Genomic DNA, 8,596 nt, shown 5'->3' on the forward strand with positions numbered 1-8,596 from the left:
GCTAATCATGTATACATATATATATAGAGTTGAGCTAGAATACTATCAATAGCAAACCGGTACTTTTGCCACCCATTTGTTTTCGATGATGGAGCCTCTAAATTGACGATGGGCACCATTGAATATGATCTATACCATTTGAAGTATTTAGAAATCAAATGTCATATATTTTCGATATTGTTATCTTATCCATCGAGTGGACACAAAATTGAAAGGCCGAAAATGAATATTCTTAAAAAAATGATAATATGAGTCTGATAATCAAGATCAAGAGTATAGATCTTGTTTTAAATAGTTTAAAAAATTTTCTAACAAAAATTCAATTGATTTGGATATCTTTACGCCGTTAAACGAGAAAACGCCTCATATCAACCATTAAAATTACAAAATTTGAAACCCTTTGATCATTAGGTAAATGATGTCGAAAAAAGTTGAAATTTGATTTCTAAACACTTCAAGTGATATAGATCATGTTCAATGGTGCCAATCGTCAATTTGGAGGCTCCATCATCGAAAGCATATGGGTGGCAAAAGTGCTGGTTTGCTATCGATAGTATTCTAGCTCAACTCTCTCTCTCTCTCTCTCTCTCTCTCTCTATATATATATATATATAGAGAGAGAGAGAGAGAGAGATAAGCTCCTATACTTTCGAAAGTACGGGAGCCCCCGTACTTGTAAGTTGTTTTTAATAATGAGACATCCGATTCAGCGATCGGTTCAGTTAGACCTAATCTACGCTGTTGGAACTACCTAGAAACCAAATTTCATAATTTTTTGACTTCGTTTGTCTAGTAAACAAGTAGCCTCAAAATAAATGACTGAAATTGAAAATCTCATAAAAAGCAGTGATAAATGACTCAAATTTCGAAAGTATTGGTCTTACTATTGATGTTAATTAGAATTTTCTATTAAATTTTCATCTAATATGAATATTTCTACACCGTTGAACTTAAAAACGTGCCACATCGGCCATTAAAATAGTCATGATTAGCCTGTGCTAGAAGAGATGATAATTGAAACTTTGATTCCATCATGAATTGCGACAATAAAAGGAGCGTATTCCACATTTTTTTTGTACCAAAACAAGAAAGTCAAAGCATGCGGAAAAAATCTCCAATCATGCAAAGAATTACAAAGACCAAGAAGAATTAATCCCTAAGATATTTTTAGATTTTATATATCATCTTAAATGAAGACAAAAAATCATACCTTTCTACATGACACTAATAATTAAACTCAAGGATTGGTGCTGATTTAAATTGGCAAGGTTCTATCAACAATCACCCTTTCCCGTGCATTTTACTCGGCGCCATCTAGAAATGCTTCCTTCTTTCATTTTTGGGATATATGCCAAAAACTGATGAACAAAATAGAGGAATGAGCCTACATTAGTTGCCTGAGAGATACTGAAACGAAAACAAAGAGGTTAACCATCAATGCGATGTTGCAAGTCTTGAAGTAAGTCCATTTTGATTTTTGCGAAAATCAAGTGCGGCCTACTTTCATTCCTGTTAGTTTGCCAAGAAGAGAAGCAAAAGCAACGGTAGAAGAACCAAACCTCAGTACCCTGAGGCGAACACCTGTCTCATCCGCTACACCACTAGAACAATCTCTCGCCAAAAGCTTGATAACATGGAGGCTCTCCTTCGTATTGACACCGTGTAAATATGATACGAGAGATAACTTTCTCTCTCATCACGAGGCATAATATCTTGTAATATACCAGATTTTGTATACAAAATAATACAAGTAAATAAAAATATGCTGAGATACAATTTTATGGTTTTTGAGAAAAAAGTTATAAGTATATAATGACTTGTGTTAAATCGAAATGAAACAGAAAGATTATAATTTCTGTTGAAAGGGAGGGATAAGATTATCGAAAATGCACAGTGTCAGAAAATTTTATGAAAATTGGAGGATAATTACGAAATATTTTTATGACGGATAGATTAAAGTTTCATATTTTTTTTGACACCGTAAAGTTGGAGAAAATAAAATCCGAAATCTATTCTATAAGAATTAAGTTCGGATACGTTTTCGTGAGCAACGGTCGTAACTGAAAACATAAAGTATACTTTCTGTTCAGTACTGTAAACGAATATGACTAGCAATTTGAGCTCAAACGATGACTCTGGGAGCTCCGGCGAAAGATATCAGATTTTTAATTGCCTGTGAGTGAATTAGTGTTTATTGGAAGCTTACATAGGAAAATTGGAGATGACAAGTTTCCTCTCTTATGTATTAGGGATGAAACGATACCGGTGTTGGAGCTCCACCACGATCCGCCCCGACGTAAGCAGGTCGAAAGGATAAATAAACGGATTCTGGGCCAAGGAAACGGGAAAAATTTTGCAACCGCCCCGACATCCGCCCCGAATCGGCGCCATGATCGACCCAATCGCCCCGAATATCATTTGTATTTTTAAAAAATTATGTCCCGAAACAATAAATATATTATAAAAAATTAAAATCAAAATAAGATTATTACTCTCTATTCAATGTATTTGAAATATTGAATTTTGTTTTAATTGTGATTTATTTTCTAATTTACCATAATATGTAATTAAACTTATAATATAATATATATTAAAAATTATTTAATTTGATATTTTACAAATATTATAATATTATAATTTATAAAAAATATTTAGTTGCGCGGGGATCGGGGTCGTCGGCGGCGAGGCGGGTTCAGAGGCGGGGGCGAATTATGGGATGTATGGTTTGTTAAACCCGATCCGGATATCGGGGCGGGAGGGCGGGCCACTCTCTACGGTAGTGGTGGGAAGGTCGGCGCGTCATCGCCAGCCCCTAGATCGCCGCTATTGCTCTCATACGCTAATGTAATATATAGGCTTTGCGGCTTTCTTGTTCCTCATTCTCTATTCACATCTCACAAGAAAAGGAAAAATCTCCTCTTACCGCCAACACGATGTGATTGTATTATCACACACACTGCGACCACACTCACAGCTAGTCCTGTTGATTAGGTCGCATCTCACTCTGAATTCTCTCCTAATGTAAGCAAGCTACTCTCGCCAATTAGTGGATTTAGTTTGATGTGTCTAATGCTCCGTACTAAGGGTGATGATCCTTAGTACTCTCTCAAAGCATAGGATTTGATCTGCTATGGAACCGACCACCCCCACGTTTATCCTTGTCTTGTTTAATCCTTAATGCTTTAGTGTTTCAATAGCCTATAATGTTATGCATTTTAGTATGTTTAAATCAGTTTAATTTGGGTTAATTGGTTTAGTTGGTAGGGAGCTAGGTTTATAATGATGATCTCTCACACACTCTCACACTCTCATCCTCTAAGAATGGATTTAGAGGAATCCTTATGAATGTAAATGGATGGCTATTGCATGAATTAATGTTGTATGACGAATTCTTGCAATAGTGCTATCTTAGGAGCCTCAAAAATGGCCGATTTGTGTAAAAAGTAGGTTTGATATCATTTTGACCCTCCAGTATTCGATAATTGCTAGTAAACGAAGCCGTTGGCGAAGCCAGTTCGGAAATCGACGAGCCGTTTACGAAGTTATTAAGAAACGTACGTTTAGGTCTCGGGTCCGCCTGAGCCGAGGCGACTCATAAATCATGGGATCAGGATCTGGAGCACGTGGCACTGAACAAGACCTTAATTTTTCGGCATCGTGGATCGGAGCTGATGATCGGTAGATCGCGCTAAAAGATCGGACAAACCGGGTTACGGATGCCACGGAGAGGCGATTTGCAGCGTGACAAAGCAATCGGAAAGCGTTATTGAGGTGGGTTGTGTCTCACCGAAGCGTTAGGGTCGCTTTTCGTCGTGCAAAGTGTATATGTTTACTATTTGATGCATGATAACGTATGACTATTTATGAATGCATTTGTAAAAGTATTGCTTATTTTACAGATGGGATTATAAGATAGATGACCAGACGCATAGCATGAATTGTGCTTGTGTTTAATTTCAATTAATATGACTTATATTATAGATCTTGAGATTAATAAGATGTCCAAAATTGATTTTGGAATGAGTATTTTATTAAATAAGATCTGTAGAATGCATGATGTTGGAAATTTTAGTATTATAGGATTATGCATTATAGATTGTCTTTATATAGCTTATGAATAACCATGGGATGAAACAATAAAATATATAATGTGGCATGATTGAACATAAGAGCTAGTAGTAGCTTTCCGAATATTTTGCGATATATGTGTTACATAGTAGTTTTGATGTGGGCATAAACAAAAGCACATATAAATCTTGTATGTAAAGAAAATAATAATATTATGCCTTAAAATGATCACTTTGGTGATCTAAATACTCAAATGATGTATTATTGGATTGATAATTGAATATGATATTGTATTTGATAGAAGTATCATAGTATTGGTATTATATGTTGATTAGACATACTCTTAAATAATTCTTCATTGTGCTATGACAGCATATGAAAGATAAATTAGTTTTCGAAAGGATCCTTCAATTGATACTCGGAATTCTAGAGGACAAGACAAGACAAAAGCAAATTGTTGATTAAAAAAGAATTAAACAAAGATATGGCTAGGGAATTTAGGCCGCCCCAGCCTGTTTAAATAGTAATTGTTGGGCATGAGTAAAGGCATTATCCAATGGCAAAGGTTCTAACGAACAAAAAACTAAATCATCATTAATTGAAGCAGGGTTTATACATTTTTCATAATGAGCATTAAATAGGACAGTCTTACAAGCAAAACGACAAGATAGTGGCGAAACAACTACAGTGATTATTAGATTTTAGGTATGAGTCACAAACATTATTAAATTAGGGTCCACTCCTTTTTGGTTGGGTTTGTTTTGTTTAAATTCCATCTAAATCACCTCCCTGCCCTTGCCGTCCTTCCAGTGTTGTGGGCGGAACAGTACAGAACTTCAAATTAACAATACTGCAATAGAACGCACACCCCAACACCCGCCGATACTTGTTGTGGGTAGACCAATCACGGCATGCTATGCTTACTATGAACGTGTGCCGCTCATGCCGGCGACCAGTGAATGGATAATGCTAGAGTTAGCAAACATGTGACAGAAAACACGACTAGACGTTATAGCTGTTAGGAATAAAAGAACAGTGTGTATCAAGAATGACAATTATAGAGTAATGACAATGGGGTGTAAAGAAACGAATGATATGTAGATGGTTAGCAACTAATGTTACTGATGTAGAGAACAATAAAAGTTAAGTGTAAAGATGAGGGAGTGAGACTACTAAATCCTTTGAAGTGTAATGATATGATAATCATACTTGCTATGAGTTTGCGCGAGGGGGTGCTCGAGAGGGAAGAGAAAGTGAGGCAGTCAGCTCCACCTGAGGCGAATGCGTTCTGGAGGTTTGAAATCCACGGTTAGGAGTAAACGCAGAAGGAGATCCTAGCTGCGTGAGTCATGCCGATGAGTGAATAAGTGTGAAGGTCGAAGTTAATGTGCGCGAAAGCCTAGGGGTAGCGGTGAAGTGGAGAATTAAAGAATCAAAGAACAAAAAAGGATCAATGAATGTAGTTAAAGGATTCTTGTTTATTCATTATAATTTGAACATACAAGACCGAGAATATGGGGGTGGGGGCGATAGTTGTGCGTAGTGGTTAAAGGTGAACCCTAGGAAAAGAATGGTATCAATTAATGAAAGATATGGACAATGAGTAGAAACGGCTTTTTAATGTTTATAAGAATGCGGAAATGTGATATAATGCCGCCTAAGTGGCGGAGTGCCATGTAGCAAAAGATTAAATGAATAGAAAAGTATAGACAGAATGAATAATGATAAAAGAATAGAAAATTTTAAAAGAAAGGGCTAATGGTAAAGAAGACTAGAGTTGCATAATTTCATATTTGTGAGCGCAGGAACATTGTATGACCGATGTTAATATGTAATATGTACTGTTGAACAACTAGACATGTGCATCAGTGCTCTTTGGACCTGGTGGGTTGAGTCTTTCCCATGGTCATGTACCACTGAGGACTCATGGACAATAGTCTCACCCCCGTGTTGTTGTTTTTTGGGGGTACAGGTTCACACGCGAGCGGCGCGACGACGCGAGGAAAGGGCGTAGCTCCGTAGTAAGCGCCCTACCACAGAGACCAGATAGCAGCACCTTGAGTCGGCTTCTTAGGGTTAAAGAAAAGAAAAGAAAAGAATCGATGTTGTAATATTATGTTTAGAAATCGATTGTATATTTGGAAGTTGAGGATCAATGTAATGAAAAATGCAATGTAAAATGATAAGATGAATGATTGTAATAACATAGGATGTGTTATGTTGTTTGATACCTTCCTTATGCAATCGTTGTTGAAAATTGTTCCTGTTTGGAACCTCTTGTACTTGTATTGATTGCGACGCCTTGAACGTACAAGGGAGACTCTGTCCGCGTGCAGGGGAAACCCTGTCAGTTCGGCAGTCTGTTGGCGTGCCTGAATCCGACCAAAGAGGCCGACTCGGGGCGTGACATATCTGAAGGGTTGTTGGCAGTGAGGGTGACCATGTAGAGCCAACCCTTGTCCGACAACAGCTTGTCAGCAACTGGATGGATCTTATCAATCACCTTTCGCCCGTCCTCTCCTCCAGCCCAGGAAGCAGTTATTCCTTCACAACCGACTTCTTCCTCTGGTGTCGGCACGTAAGGAGAGTTCACAACCACCACATCTACCATACCCGCAAGTCGCCTCTGAAGGCCTGACACAATATCAGCAGCCACTATCTCGGAATGCACGTCGTGTGCCTCGAGTGTTGCGCGAGTCGCTTCAGCGGCATGCAGATTGATGTCAGTCGCAAAGAAATACACCTGAAAGCCTAACGGGCTGAGCACGAGGGCTAGAGATGTAATTACATAGCTGCTCCCATAACCGATTTCCATGCAGAACCTTGGTTGGTGCTCCAGAAGGCTTGACCGATCTGCTAGAAGTGCATCGACCAAAGCAAATGAGTCATCACATGGTTCGTACACCTCAGGGTGGCCACTAACAAGAGGGATCTGTGCAATTTTAGATGACATCTTCAAAGGGACCTCGCAAAGGTACTGCTGTGGCTTCAAAGCTAGTTGACTACACACAAATGAAATGCCACATTAACAACGTTAGGTACTTTGAAAGTAAGGATTACTTGCGCCTCCCGTGCTATATAGTGCCAAGGCCATACTGGCACTTGGCACAGGGTCATGCCGATATAAAATACGCTCCTTTTTTTAAAGTCCTGGAGGTTCATGAGTTTTTTGAGGTAAAAAACTTATACAAAAGTTTTTCCATACTTGCAATGTGTAAATCTTATAAATCTACCAATATTTGGAGCAATAAGTGAGTTCCATTACATAATGAGAGCAACTTTTATTGAAAAATACAATAAAAAAGTTCTTTAATCATTTTAGATCCAGTGAGTTTACCCTTGGTACTGGTTTTATATAATTTTTTTTACTTGTATTCATGCATATACTTTCATAATGCATATAAAATGATTTTCTTTGGTTATTAAGAAATTTATGGCTCTATTTTTACTAAATTGTGTGAGATAAAATACTAGAGCAATTTTTACAGTCAGTTAAAGATATTAAAACAGTCTTAAAAGCTAATTTTTCATGAAATCTTGATTAGAAAAATTCATGCCAAAGCATGCCAGTGTGCCAATAGAGTGCCATTGGCATAAAGAGGGGTGTCGACATTGGCACGCCCTTGGTGCTGTGCCATGCCATGCTGCTAGCTGTGGCAATGATTAGGCGATCCATGTTTGAGAATAAAACAACAGAAAAATGCTATTATATGATCAATAGAAAAAGAATATGTCAATATGATGTATGATAAAAAGTGCCATTGTAACTTACTAATATCTTTCTCAACTCATTGAATTTTGGTGAAGAACTTTAGTGTCCTTTGTCTGATATTATATTCCTCGCAAGCAAACAAGGGAAAGAAGTATCAAACCACCAGGTTATCTCATTGGTCCAACCAGACACAACTCGCACTGTAATCAAAAGAAGAAAAAACTGTCAGTTATCATCCTTCAGTACCTCAAAAAATGGCAAAAGATTAGTAGAACCAAAGTAAAGAAGAGGTAAATGTTTCATAATTCACATCAATATGGGCTTGCACGACAGCCTAAGATGAGGGACAAGTTCCTTTTGATACAAAGCAACAAAGAAAGATAGCATTAGTGGAAGTGTGAACCACTACACACATGTAAGACATCGATAGTATATCATCTATTTTTTGAAGATTAATCAAAGTAATCTCATCAAAGAAGAAAATAAAGGAATATTTGCATTCGTAGATACTACTATAGTTCTTGTGTACTACCAGGAACTAAAATAACAGAATAAAATAAAAATCTGACAAGAATGTTAACCAAAATAAAAAATGGGACCCCTAAACATTCAGTTAAGAGTAACAAGAAAAACTCAAAAAATAATAGATGAAAAAGATGTGAAGATATGTGTGAAAGTAAAATTGCACTAACCATCTTTTTAAATAGAGAAATGAATTATCTCGCCGATGAAAACAAATGAGAATGCTTGCTTAATGCATGCTTGGCATGGTGTTGAAATTTGAAAAGGAGATGTGTTGAAAAGAACTTTTATGAC

At 37.2% G+C, this 8,596-nt stretch overlaps 1 pseudogene; it reads right to left on the bottom strand.

Moving 5' to 3' along the window:
- On the bottom strand, positions 1,487–8,240 carry LOC109725253 (annotated as a pseudogene).

Source organism: Ananas comosus, linkage group 19 (genome assembly GCF_001540865.1).
Source record: "Ananas comosus cultivar F153 linkage group 19, ASM154086v1, whole genome shotgun sequence".
NCBI lineage: Eukaryota > Viridiplantae > Streptophyta > Magnoliopsida > Poales > Bromeliaceae > Ananas > Ananas comosus.